This window comes from Hetaerina americana, unplaced genomic scaffold (genome assembly GCF_022747635.1).
Source record: "Hetaerina americana unplaced genomic scaffold, ioHetAmer1.1.p SCAF_46, whole genome shotgun sequence".
Taxonomy (NCBI): domain Eukaryota; kingdom Metazoa; phylum Arthropoda; class Insecta; order Odonata; family Calopterygidae; genus Hetaerina; species Hetaerina americana.
The window spans coordinates 865,686-880,239 of record NW_027287052.1 but is presented as its reverse complement, the minus strand read 5'-3'; positions in this window follow the sequence as shown (position 1 = coordinate 880,239).

The following is a 14,554-nucleotide window of genomic DNA, read 5'->3' as shown; positions in this document are numbered from 1 at the left end:
ATTTCTATATTGTCTTGAGTTGTAGGATTTTTTCCTTTACTTCCTATTGCTCACAAATGGTAAACGAGCGATGCATAAAATGTTATGGTATCTAAATTAAGTTGTTAAGAATTACAGTAAAGGAAGTATAAAAAAAAGCATAATGAAGTAACAGGTTTGGGGCTAAAACTTAGAAAGGCAGGAAGAAGTATCAGCAGAAGAAGCATCCAGTTGCCCTGAGAAAACTATTAATATGCAATAAAATTGGGAATCTAACTCGGGCGTAAACGGTTTACAAATATTTGAAGAAACGCTAAGAAATATGGGCATAAACTTAGTATTATGGCATTGCCGTACCATTACAGGCAATTGTTTGTTGTGAAATGAGAGATAGCCGTTCGAAATGCCTTGTCTGTTATCTGGCGAAGCTTATCCTCAAGAAATTGTAGTACCCAAAACACAATGTTGTCTCCGGTTCATGCATGGCTTTATTGGTAAAAATAAGTCATGAACAATTTCCGCTGCCCTCACGCACGCGTGTCCTTGAAAAAGGGTCACCGTGATCTTTTGAGGTAGAACTTAGTATTTAGAGGCTTACACATTTTTACGACAGAGCGAATTAAAAAAATATTAATGCCCCGCACACGAGTCATTGTCGTAAGTTTTTCACAAAAAGTTCTCCCTAGATTGGATTTTCCCCTTGAAATGCGGTAGGCAGACAATAGTTGGCTGAACGACGAAGTCGACCACATCTTAGTCTAGATCACGGCAAAGTCGTTGCCATTATCAACAGCATGGACGGATGTGTTTATTTCACACTTGTTGATCCTCTAGGGAAGTTAGGGGGTGCGATTGTCCCCTGGGGCCACCCGGACACCGTGGGGGGATGGAGGAGGGAGGTTCTCTCCTTAAGGGGAGGGAGAGTGGGGTGAGCGGTCGAGGAGAGAGTGGACCAGAGCCGGACACTTGGCGCTGCGTAAGAGGATAACGTCCTCATATTTCATCCAGTGTTTCCGACTACGTTACATGAATTTTCATTTACATGGTAATTATTTCACTCCAAAGATCTGCAATTATTATTACTTAGTATGTCATTTAAACAAGCTATAATGTTTTTTTAATATTTCCTATTTTATCTGCAATTCTTATATTATGGAAAAATAGTGTCATTCTTCACCAGATTATTTATATTCTGGAAAAAGATTGAAGTAATGGTGCTTTAACACAATAAGAATGTCTATTTGTATGCTCGTGTGTGTGTTTTCTTAGTACGTATTGTTGGTTACGGTCCTTTGCGCTAATACGGTAACTAGAGCATGAGAGCCCATTTACGATTATATCCGAAACTTGAAAGTTGCATCGGATGGGAGTCATGGAATGATTTGGAGTTAAATTTTGTGTACAAAGGTAACGTTATACTGGCACTTGAATTCATTTATGAAGTTTTTTGGTCCTCTTTTTTTTCATTTCTTGTCATATAACCTGGAATAAGATATTATATTAATAGTGCCATAATTACACAATACAAAGGATGCGGAAACAAATATAGATCGTTTGCAATATATGCCGCTCAATAGTTTTGTTTGCATCTTCGTCTGGCTCAATTTGAACTAAATGCCTAAAATTCTCTAAAACCTTGTTACAATTTAACTATTTGTAATTTCAGTCTTGTGTGTGACCATCTGAGTTAACTCATAAGTTGCCGAAGCGAAGCAAACTTTCGTAGTTCTACTGAATATTTCAAATGACGTTCTTTTTTGAAAATAAATATAGAGCACTATTTTAGAGTTGTTCCCGTTCATTTTTACGTATTGTTTATTTTTTAAATTTGTATTGTATATAAAACATTTATATATATATATATATATATATATATATATATATATATATATATATATATATGTATATGTATTATTAGTATAAAGCTTACTTTTATTCTTTATTGCATGGCATTACGGATCAACTATAGTTTAAATATATCAGTGGATATAGTATACTTTTATTTGTAAGAACTATAGTTTCCTGATAGGTTCATCTTTATCCATTTGGTACTCCCTCCAGTTTCTCTAAGTCAATTCATTGATGTAGACGTAGATAAAAGAAATGAGCAAGACTTTAACCAATGATGCCTACAGTGGTGTGTAACATTCCCTAGCTGTGACTTTAAGGGCAGACACTATTAGTTGCCTGTCCTTGAGGTAGTAGAATTTCCCCTTCTTAGTTTTCATTTCTGCCAGACTTCTCTTGTTATGGTGGAAGTCTCTTGTATAAATGGATGCTATTTATTCCCCTTTTTTTGCTTTGCATATAACTAATTCAATAGGTCAATTAACCCTTGTTTTAAATTAAGTATTCTTCCAGCATGCATAGAATTTCGAACTTTATTTGGTAGTTTTTTACTATATAATTTTTCCATCCCGTTTTCCTACTCTACATCCTCCCTTATAACTTACCATGCCCACCTGGTGGTGCTTGCACTCCCTGCCACACATCTTTCTGGTTAATAGCGAGGTAATTATTTCGAAGAAGCATACTGGTTTCTCATCTTGATATTGCAATATTTTAAGCACATTTTCCATATAAATTAGGTTCACTTAAGCACGCCTAAATAATTTGAAAAACAAGAAACTAATGATAATTACTGTAAGACTAGCCTGGAAAATCCATAAGGAGAGCTATGAAGGATTAACATTTTTGAGAGAATAGGAAAGATTGAAAGAGGGAGGGAGTGACCTTTGGAGTGATGGATGCTGGTTGATTATCTCGGACTCCGTGAAAGGAACTGCGGGAGTGTGACCAAAACACTACAGAAGAATACACCCCTCGAATAACAGCGGAGATCTTTCGAAATAAAAATTACGGAACCGCCACTGCACAGAGGGTAGCAAAATATATAGATGCAGAAGATGTGCAGGTTAAAACGCTGACGTCACTACGACGGTAAGATGGCATGAAGGTACAATGAATTAGCCGAAGGTATAAGAATTATAATGGGAAATGAAAAACCAATTATGCTTGGAAGCTGGAATTCCACTGTCGGTGAAGGAACAGTATGTAAGACAGTAAAAATCAATTAAGTAGAAGAATGAAATGAAAACGAAAAAGATTATATACGAGGTCTGGCGAATAAATACTCAAACTGGTGCAATCTGGTGGCCATGACGCGGACTATAGCCACGCCCACTAGCGGCGCTAGTTGCTTGAGACCCAATGAGCCGTCTGCGCTTGGCGGATCGTCGAGCTGTGCGTATGGTGCCAGTTATGTCAGTTTCTGTTGTCCTTGTTTTTACTGTTTGTCCAAAATGGAAATTGACGAAATCACGGAGCGACGAATCAGCATCAAGTTTTTAGGTGAGGTACTGTAAAATTTATCAAGAAATCACAACTGTTGACAGCTATTTACGGTGAAAATGCTCTGAAGAAAATATCAGTTTTCAAGTGAATCAATCGTTTTGAAGATGGCCGACAAGACGCCACGGATGATGCAAGGCCGGGACGTGTGCGGTCCCTTGTCCTTACCGATCGTCGAAAAACTGTTCGAATGATAGCTGATGAACTGAATTTAGGAAAATCAACAGTGCACACTATTTTAACCGAACACTTGGGTTTAAAAAAAATCATGCTCAAGCTGCTAACGCCGGAGCAAAAGCTGAAAAGAGTTGAAAGTGTTGCGGAGTGGAATAATTCACTTGAAAACGATGCTGTTTCCCAATGCAGAGTGCCTCGAAGGGGACAAAATCGATGGAGGCTAAATTTTGCAAAATAAAGTTTTTATGGCCTCAGTTCGCGTATTTATTGGAGAGACCTTATAAAGTTGAAGAAATATTTCCTTTGTAACCATTTAGTTCTGCAAGACGCATCCATTCAATCAATGTTGCATATGGTTGATTTAAACTACGAGTGAGTGAGGGTGGAGTATCCTTGTAATGCAGCAACTTACAATACATATCATACGCGCTGGTTGCATTCAAATATCGTAGGCGTATCGGCGAGGGGATGAGCATGGAAGAGGAGGGAGGATGGACACGCTAAAAGATTAGGCCCTCCAGTTAATTGCGTCGGACAAAAGATTCGACCAGAATGGAGAAGAATGGAGCTGGCATGAGCACCGGAGAGGGGATTAGCGTGCCTCGGGTGAAGAAGCGAAGGGAATACCTATAGATAAAGAGGACTTCGACGCTGACTTTGGGGCAGCACGTCCTCACTTTAGACACATCTGGGAGGACGAGCACAGGAAAGACCGCTGTAGATGAGATGAGAAGGAAAGGAGACCAAGTTGAGTGCCAAAATAAAGATCGAATTGAAGAGAAATGAGGGTATTCCGTTGAGGCACATAGATGTGGTTTCCGAGGAGACGCCGTTGGGCAGCAAGGTAGTTATCCATAGCTACTACCGCCAGAGTATTCATCTAGTGATTATCCAGGTTCAATTTTTTGTGGCGTTATGTATGGCACTTATGTCTCTACCTTATGCCTTAAATTATGGCCCTTTTGAATGTTCAGTTAATCGTGGACAGCTGTTTTCCTTGACGTGTTTTGGCTTGTCTTCGATTTTTTCCTGTTCCAAAAAATGGATTAAAGAAACTGTATCAAATTTTGTGTGAAAACCAAATTTAGTGCGCGGACGCATATTGACTGTGGTATATGTTGGAATTTGGCATACCTTGGACCGAAGCAACGTTTATCGGTGGTACAAAATGTTCTCAAAGAGCCGAGAAGATGTGAACGACGAAGAGCGTGCCGGACGCCATAGCACGTCAACAACAGACGAAAACAATGATGTGAAGAAAATAGTATTGGCCAATGAGTCGAATCACCGTTAGAGAAGTTGTTGAGGATTCAAACATATTGATTGGCTCGTTCCATTCGATTTTTACCAATAATTTGGGCATAATACGGGTCGCCTCGTAATTCGTATCAAAATTGCTCAATTTCGACCAAACACACCAAGGCATTAATATTGCTAATGCGGTGTTAAACTCTATCCACGACGACCCAAATCGACTCCAGAGGGTCATAACTGGTGATGAATCATAGGTTAATAGTTATGAAGTAGAAACTAAAGCTCAATCATCCCAATGGTAGCTGCAGCACGAGCCAAGACCGAAAAAAGCGCGCCAAGTTTCAAGGTCAAATGTGAAAGTTTTGCTTGCAGTTTTCTTCAATTACAGGGAAGTGGTGCATCATTAGTTCTTGCCACAGGGTAGAACAGTAAGTAAGTAATATTACCTGAACGTTATCCGCAATTTGCGCGAAGCAATCCGCCACAAATGCTCGTATTTGTGGTAGAACAAAAATTGGCTTTTGCACCATGACAACACCCCTGCTCACACATCGTTACTTGTGCGCGAAATTTTGGCCAAAAACAACACACTAATGATGCTGCAGCTAATGTATTCCTCAGATCTGGTCCCCAGTGACTTTTTCCTCTTCCCGATAATGAAGAAGCCCATGAAAGGACGACGCTACGCTATGATTGACGAGATAAAAACTGCATCGAAGGAGGAGCTGAACAAGATCACAAAAAATGATTTTTTCAAGTGCTTCCAGGATTGGAAAAAACGTTAGCACAAGTGTATAATATCTAATTGCGAATACTTTGAATAAATAAATAATTTTTGAAAAAACACAAAATCGCGATACTTTTTGAACAGACCTCGTATTAATCCACGGATGCCTGACTTCCTATTAATTAATACATCCCGTTGAACCTTTTGCGGGTTTCAATATTATTAAGCAATATCTACGTATATCCAGGACCCTTAAACTCAGGATCTGGATCTTACCCGTGGTTCTCAAGATGAGTTCTCCGTGCTCATTTGAGCGTGAGTGTTGCCCTCGATGAGCGGAATAAAGATTTTATCGCGTATCGTAAGAAAGTAATCACACGGTTGTGGGAATAAAGTGTCTAAGTAACCGTTGCATAAGGCCACAGGTGCCTGTCGGCAACATCACTACTGTTCACATTCTCGTTGCATTATATGAATTTAATGAATTATCCCACGATTCCGTGTAAAATTTGTGGTCAATTCGGCAGGGAGGTCACGTAACCCTTGGCAAGCTAAGTGGTGGTTGAACATCCAGATGTAATATATGAATAATTTTGGTTCGTAATCAACTTTCCACAGGACGGCAGTTCGGAGGGTAAATGTTCTTCCTTATGTAATGGAAGCACAGAAAATTGCCTCCAAAAAGAGAAATGGCGGACGCAGGAAATTTAAGGCTAGTTTATTTTCTATTTCAAGTGAAAACCTAAATGTCTTTATCCGATTTGTTGCTTAAATAAAGGAATTTTCTTTTTCTTTTTTTCTTTTAAAGGATTCTTTTCTTCTTTTAACACATAGATTTTACTTTATTTTAATGTTTATTTTACACTTAATATCTTCCATTTTCAAAACAATCTTATAATAGTAATATGAGAGGCTTTAAAAGGTTATGAGATGTGCTGTATTACTTTAGTCGTCGGTGCATACATACGAAATTATCTCTTCTGCTTCTCTGCCACTGCTTCATCCATCACACTGAAGTTCGTGAATGTGGTGTTGCAGTCACGCGCCGTGTCTGATTGTTTGCTATCATTGGGTGAGTCTAAGTGAGGAATGGTGCTCCCGGAAAGGGGATTCCTTTAGTGTGGGCACGAGTGTAAGCAGACGTGCGCTAACCTGTGTAATACTGCCCACTTCAGCGGGTGTAGAGAATGGAACTTCTATATCTACATAATATCCCGCAAGCCACCGAAGGGGCGTGTGGTGAGGGGTGTCAGGTCACCATCCGTAAAAGAGAATAAAATCACACGCAAAACCAAACATTCATGCAAATCTACAGGCGAAGAGGCGTATATATTCATGCAAAAACCGTTTAACATAAAAGTATGCAAAGACATACATTATCAACTAACATACGCATGCATATACCTACGAATGAAGTGAAAATCTATCAGATATCCTTCCTTCCGGATTGCCGTTTATGTTCATACCTCTTCTCCGAGTGAGAATTATCACTCTCCCCCTCGCATTATTACATGAGATGGGCCACTTATCCCCCACATCCTTAGGAGAGATTATGGAGTGTGTTGCCCAGTCCGTCTACTAGTATTAAATTCTACTAGTATTAAATTCTACTAGTATTAAATTTCAGTATCGATGCAAAGGTCAGTCTGCCCTCGAATCGATGGTTAGATCCAGATCTAAGGGTACAGATAACATCTCAATCTGTGAGCATGAAATAAGTAGGAAAATAATGATGACCAGTTCATTTCTCTCTGTCACCTGTTTCCATCATTTCTTATATTCATAAAATTAGTCGCTCGCATTATTAGTCGTGCATGTGAAACCATTTCTGTCACCAATAAAATTACAGAGCTTGGATTTTTAGGCGTCAATGACTCTGTTCCTCACAGACAACGCTTTGAAGGAACAACTTTCTTAACTGTGACATCACCTTCTTATCAGATGTGATGGATAATTAAATTAAAATTCCAGAAAATTCTGAGAAATTAATATGATTATAATGTTAGAACGTTTCCTTTAATGCCAGTAGGAATGTTCTCAATCGTTGTAAGCTTCTGTGATCCTCGCAGACGATTCTGCGAGGATTTCTCAAATAGCGTTGGTCCAGGATTTTGGCGCGGTGCCGTATTCCCCTTGACCACTACTCCGGCCATTATTTCGAGCCGAAGGAAGCAAATAGCTTCACTACTCTCTCTTTGAAGTGCTTACACAGCTGTTTCCCTTGCCAACATAAACACTCCCGGAATTAAAAAAACGCCATTTCATTAGCAGAGCTGTAAATAAAAGACGGATCAGATAGTTTTTCTCAAAATATACTAATACCGTCATGTTTTGATAAGTAAACTGACTCTGGGACACCTAAGAATAGGCCTAAATGTTCTTGTCAGAATTATTATAAATGCTCATTACAATTCAAAAAATATTCCATGGATAATCCCATTAAGAGAAAAAAGGAAATAATTATGGCTTGATTTTTATACTATTATTTATAATAAAAATATCATATAATTTATGCAATAAAAAGATAATCGGGAGGGTATTTTAGGGTAGTATTTTTTTCACCTACATTACCATATAAGATTCAGCTAGAAACACTCCCTGCCACACACCCTTGCAGGGTAAGTACACTGTAGATGTAGACGCGCGACTTGCAACTTCTCCCTGTCCACAATTTTGCCGCCCTTGACGTCTCCGGGCGGCGCATCCCACGCCTTCCATTCGGGAAGGCGGCGCCGCCACCGGCGGGGGCGCCAAGCTCACTCCCTGCGGCCCTCCCCTTGGCCGCCAGTCAGCGTCGGATGCGGCGCCCGCGAGGACGTCCCCCGGCCCGACACCACACCCACCCACACCCTCCCGCGGTATGGGTGAAGTTTGATCGTCCGGGACGGCGAGTGCATTCGAGATAATCCAGGGTGGAGAGAAGGGAGGAGGTTCACTCAAGCAAGCGACACCTCTTCAACATCCCAGGAAGGTTACTTGGCCGTCCAGAATCTGTGAAATCTCCCACGAGGATGCTCGAAACGACATCTTTCACTTGAATCAGCTGATCACGACGGATTCGGACACGAACGTAATTTTTCATTCAGCATCTAACAGGTTGAAGTGAACGTTACAGCTTTGTGTTATTAGGTGGGACGGAATAGGCCCCTTGGGGTCACAAATGATGTATCCGTTGGCGACTACCGAAGAGAAGGCGTCCTTGGAAGAGTGGCCAGTTGCGAGTGGAGGGGAATGTAGAAGTTTCGTCTTTCAAACGTTTCGCTCGACGTCGAAAGACATTTTTCTGACCATCCTGGTGTCCTTTTTCCCTCACGTCGTCCTCCAAATTTGAAGGCGTTGGACTGAGCGTGTGCTTCGTGGGTTACTTCTCTGGTTAATCGCGTAAAATGTCGCCCACGTTCCCATTAGAATTAATCAGTTAGTCCTGCGAAATTAAAATAAATAATTAGTGAAAGAAAAATCTACGCCTCCTTTTTTTCTTGCAAAAATCGCCCCCCAAAGACATTCAAATTCCCCCCCCCCAGGGAAGTGCGGCCATTCCGCGCGGAATGCATTGTGATCAGGGAATCCAACGCAGACAAAGGCTGCGAAGAGATAAAAGACTTTCTCCGCGTAGAAACTTGTGTCTAGTCATTCATTTTCGATCAAGCCCGCAGTCTGCCGGCATCGTTCGGAGGTACCCTCAATTGTAGAAGTGATTGTTTGGGGAAGATTCTGATGCCACGAAGCAGGTCTGACCATTTCAACGCCGAGAAGAATAAAGAAACTCCTCTTTGACTTTTGGAATCCTAGTGGTGCCGATCCGTCCTTCTGCCCACTTGGAAGACGGATGATCTTTTAATCCTTTGGCAAAAAAGCGGTTGTTTTAACTGAAATTCGGTTTGCAAGAGCGCGATGAAATCGTCTTAAAATTCAAAAATGCCACCCAACTTCTCAATCCCTCGGCGTTTACAAAACAACAGCGTCAATGGCAGTGGTTACTAACTGGTAGTCTTTCCAGTGCCGCAACAAGTGCCGATTAATTATCGTCGCGTCCCAAACGTGGCGAAAGGAAAGGAAAAAAATTCTTCTGTTCGAATGCTCGGGATTATTTTTTCTTTTACTCTGCGAGACGAGTGATAGCCATTGGATCTCCCGCCCAAAGACCCCGCAGATACCCACTGAACAGCCTCGACACGACGGAGAGAGAGTGGGAGGCGACCCATCCGCTCTCTGGCACGTAACGAAATATCCCGATCCCATATATCCTTGATAATACCCCTTGATCGGCTGCATCAGTGTCGGGTGGTTCTCGCAATAGATTTCTGCATCCCCGTCAACAAAGACTTTGAGAACCTCTCTCACCTAATATAGTTGAAGAGGGCACCAAGGGGCACCACTCTTAAAAGGAGTGTTCTAGTGATTAAGGCGGAAGTGAAATACCTCCTCGCGAGTGAGTGATTTCGGCAGCCGTGTGAGGGGTGTTTGACGAATAGTGTTTGGGGTGGGAGTGACTTCCCCGGGGTGAGTGAAGGAGGGATGCAGTGAGTCTCCAAGGCAAAACTGCGACTCCCTTCCACTCCTCTCCGCCAAAGGGGATAAGTGCCTCAGGTGTCACGTGGTGGCGCCCCCCCGGCCGGGAGTTTAGCGCAGCTGTGCAGTGATTTGTTTTTAAATCCAAGGTGACGGTGTTGTTCTCTCGTCCGTCGTCTGGAGTCTCGGTGAGTAACTTGTTTCCTTCTTTCTCTTGCTCTCAAAGAATTCTGTCTCTCCGTATAGGACATCGTGTAGTCCATCTGAAAGAGGCAACGACAACTAACGTATCGTATTGAGGGAAAAGACGACCATCGTCGTGGAATTTTATTTTTTCTTTATTACCCTGTGAGCCACCACTAGGGTGTGTGGCAGGGGGGTGGTTATACGTCAAACTACCCTTGACCATAACCATAATTCCCTCCCTACGCAGTCGGACAAACGTCATTTATTCTGATCCCTTATCATTCCAGGGAAAAATCACAACTTAAATCTATCTGTTCTACACTTCATCTCCCTAATTTTATTTACATGATCTTTCCTATCGTAAAAAGATGGGACTTATAAAACATTTTCAACATAACTGCTACAGAAACCCAATTCTACTTTGCATCCGCCGGTACGTGCTCCACCACGGCACCTTGGTATGAACTGTGGGTGTTTGACGAATGGATTTTATTTGAAATTGTAGCCATATAATTGAGTATAAAATTAGCCAAAAGCCTGCTTCATCTATCTATTAAGTGCCGTGTGAGAGTGTCACAGTCACCAAATTTACTTCCAGGAGCTTCTTTCTATACCCCACCTGTGTTTATCACCGAGATCTTGAAAAACTGCGGGTTGATTTAACCTAAGATTCACCCGAATAAAGTCTCAAATGCAATGCATAAAAATATTGGCATTCGCATATCGTTTCATTCAGAGTCGTAGGAAGTTTACAATCCCACACTATTTTAAGATTATCAACTCAGAACTCATCAGCAAAAAGACTCCTATGGTGCACTTTAGAGGGGAATTGTTAATTGACGTAAAGCTCTGAATACCTGTTCACTAACTCCCATGGAAGTCTCACGGCTAGACGTCGCAATATCTGGAGGGGTAATCAGAGGTGACAAACAGTATTCGCAAAGGATAATTTCCAGCCGGGACGAACGTTCACTTCCAGCTATCACCGAGAGGGGTCTTCTTGTCAACACCAGCAATATCGAAGTTGGATTCCTTCCATCCTCACTTCCCCTGATAACTGACGAATGTCGAATGTCAGATATCGTGAAACGCAACTTAATTTGGAGTCGATCACATCGATAAGTAAGAGCGGGTCCGTTCACGCAGATTGTTATTTGTAAACTTCACAAAGAGAGAAAGATGGCATGTATTCCATATGTCAACTAGAAATCATCAAGTTGCCCAATCACGGGCGAGCTCCGATGCTGTCAGGTTCTCAATCACGTGCGATCTCTCGCAAACCATGCGAACAGTTGACAAGGAACGACAACAGTCGAGATTAGGTGAATTATCTAATAATAATATTAATAAATACATGTTTATATCATATTTTGCATCAGACATTCGACGATGTATTGAGCACAATTTTATTTGGCAGGATTTCTCAAATTAAAGAAGTATTTTCATACCTGTTTAGGTTCTTGTGAATTCTATTTGTTTTAAAAATATTAGGCACGTAAAAAATGTTGGTAAATACGTAATGTGTGCATCGAATATTGCATGATTGGTGCGTGTTTAGTCACTCCCCTTCCACGTGTGGTTTTGGTTCATCACGGGGTGACATGTATTTGTGTAAATATTGGATTAGATGTAGTACGGCTGGTGACTGGCTAACTAACCCCTGCGAAACGCCCTTGCCACCGCTTGTGGGATAGTGCGGAGTTGTGGATGTAAATGCACAGAAAGGGGAAATTAATTCCAGGAATCAACCATGAAAGACTTAAGGGATGTGGAAAGAATAATGGGAGAATCTACGTTGTAAAGATAGCAAGGCAGATATAGAACAAAAATATGACGAAGATTTGGATAGTTAAGCTCCGACATACATGAACATGATTGGATTAATAATGATCCTCCTATTTAATATACCTAATAGTTTGTACTACATGTCCTATTTAGTCAACTGATCATATACTTACTTGTTTACTGGAGGTGAATATAATCTAGGTCTTAGGAATGCTATTTGAGTGACTCCGGTAATGCAATTTACAATAAAATTGAGTTCATTTAATGATTTAAGATTATTTTGCAAAGGAGTTTTGTTTCAATATTCTTGAAAAATGTTTTTTTACTTTAATATCATAATTTAAAACTTTTTTTCGCCACGGCATTCAATTTATTACGCGAGAATGTCTTTATGTTAAAGGGTAATTAATTCTAATTTATGGTAATATGTCGTGAATTCTTTTATCAGATCATTAATTTCAATAGACGCAGTGTTCTTCACTGCCTTATAAGATTCGGATTTTGTTCTACTGATTAATTCATTTAATATCGGTGCATTTGACTTGACGGTATAATTAATATATTCAATGATAATTGCAATTTTAGCATTTTATCGTTGCATTCATTGAGAATAGATTGTTGAATACCCATAATTTGATTTCTTGAAAATAGCTGACACATTATTTTAAGCTGACTTATTGCAATATTATCAGATGGTATTAGTCAAAATTATATGTGATTCCAAGGTACCCAACATTTTCGTTACGCTATTTGACCTTTCATACCTTCCGAGTAAGCATCTCGATGCCTCTTATTACACTTTTTATATCTTTTCAATATTCCCTACCCCATATAAGTCCCACACACTATGAACGAGTATTCCAGGATAGGGCTAGCAAGGACCTTGTATAGTTTTTCTTTTGTGGCTACGCCACTTCCTTTTAAATATCTCATAACGAATATGTGATCAAGCCAACAAAAATAAAGCATTCATTAAAAGAACATTGGGGAAATGTGATGGAAGGGGTCAAGAGAAACGTCATCTTTCGCTGGTTAGGCTTCACTTGCAGGGTACTATTTAATATAAATGTGGATCAATAAAATAGTTTCCCAAGGCAAAATGAGCTGTAACTCTTTCGGCCCGGGTGGAGAGTTTGTGTTCCAACCCCTCTCTGTGCATGGAGCGTCGGTCTCGAGGAAAATTCATTGAGTAAGACGGCCGCTATTATTTCTTTCATTAAAGAGACAGGAAATCGCTCGCCTCTTCTCCGGAAACACTGCGGCCTTGAGATCACAGTAATTACAGTTTTGCTCTCACGACAAACTCTCTTGTTCTCCTCCATCTCAGCATTTTATTTCCCTTGCGTTTCCTCACTCTCGGAAGACAAACCACTCAGCTAAACTCAGATGAATCTACAGGCTGGGTATTTTTATACCTCACCGAGGAATAATAAGCTTTCAGATGTATTTCCCATCCGCTGCCCCGCAAACGAAGAAGCTCGCATGCCAAATTGCATTTCTAGTCCGTATTGCGCTTTTTTCCCTCGGTGATACACATGGATTCCAGATATTATGCCACAACAAATTTTCAGCAGATTCTCGGCTTAGCTAAAGATTCTGTTTTTATTGATTTATAAAAACCATAAACACAGTAATCAATCCGAAGGTCGGTTTAATAGGTGATGGTAGAGTTTACCCAGTACTAAGCCCGATGGATGCGCGAAATTCACACATCAGGGAAGGGGGACCAGTTCCTTTCCCTGTGCCGATTATGGTTTCCCAGGAAGACCTGGTACCCGAAAAATCACATATCTTGGGTGGAGCTGCAGGTGTCCATAGCGGATTTCCCGGGAATCGAACCCAAGCCTACTGGTCAGTAGTCCAACGCTCTACCCCATGGACTACCGCGACCCGCATTAATTTATATATTAATAATTATTATGTTACACTTACACATTGGTGTAATTACTGCCATGTGAGAATTTCTCATTGGTATTAGTTTTATTAAGTACTCTACGAGCCACAATAAGGTGTGTGGCAGGGAATGTTTACAAACCAGACTACCCTTGATACAAAGCACCTTTCCCTCCTAGCGCACAGCCGGACAAACGTTGTTTTATTCTGATCCCTTACCATTTTTGGATAAAATGACATCTTAAATTTATCTTTTCCACATTTTATCTCCCTAATTTTATTAGCATGATCTTTCCTACCGTAGCACGATGGGGTTATTAATGCATTTTCAACATCACTGCTAAAGAGACGTCCTTCCAATTTATGCAGGAGATTTTTATCTCTAATTTAACATTCGCTCCGCGAGTGATTCTCAGCCTAGCTCCTCTAATATTTTGGATACGCTAGTTAGTTTATCATAACGATGTTTCACAAATCCAGCTCCTCTCAGCTGCACGCGATCCAATTCGGCAATTGAACCAACTTTCTGAGGATCCCATTTACTGGCAGCATATTCTATGTTAGAACTAACGAGTGAAACATAATATTTCTCTTTAACCTTTTCATCGCATTTCCCCAGTACTCTTCCAATAAATCCTATTTTTCCGTTAGCTTTTTTCACATTAGTATTACCGTCGGAGCAAATTAATT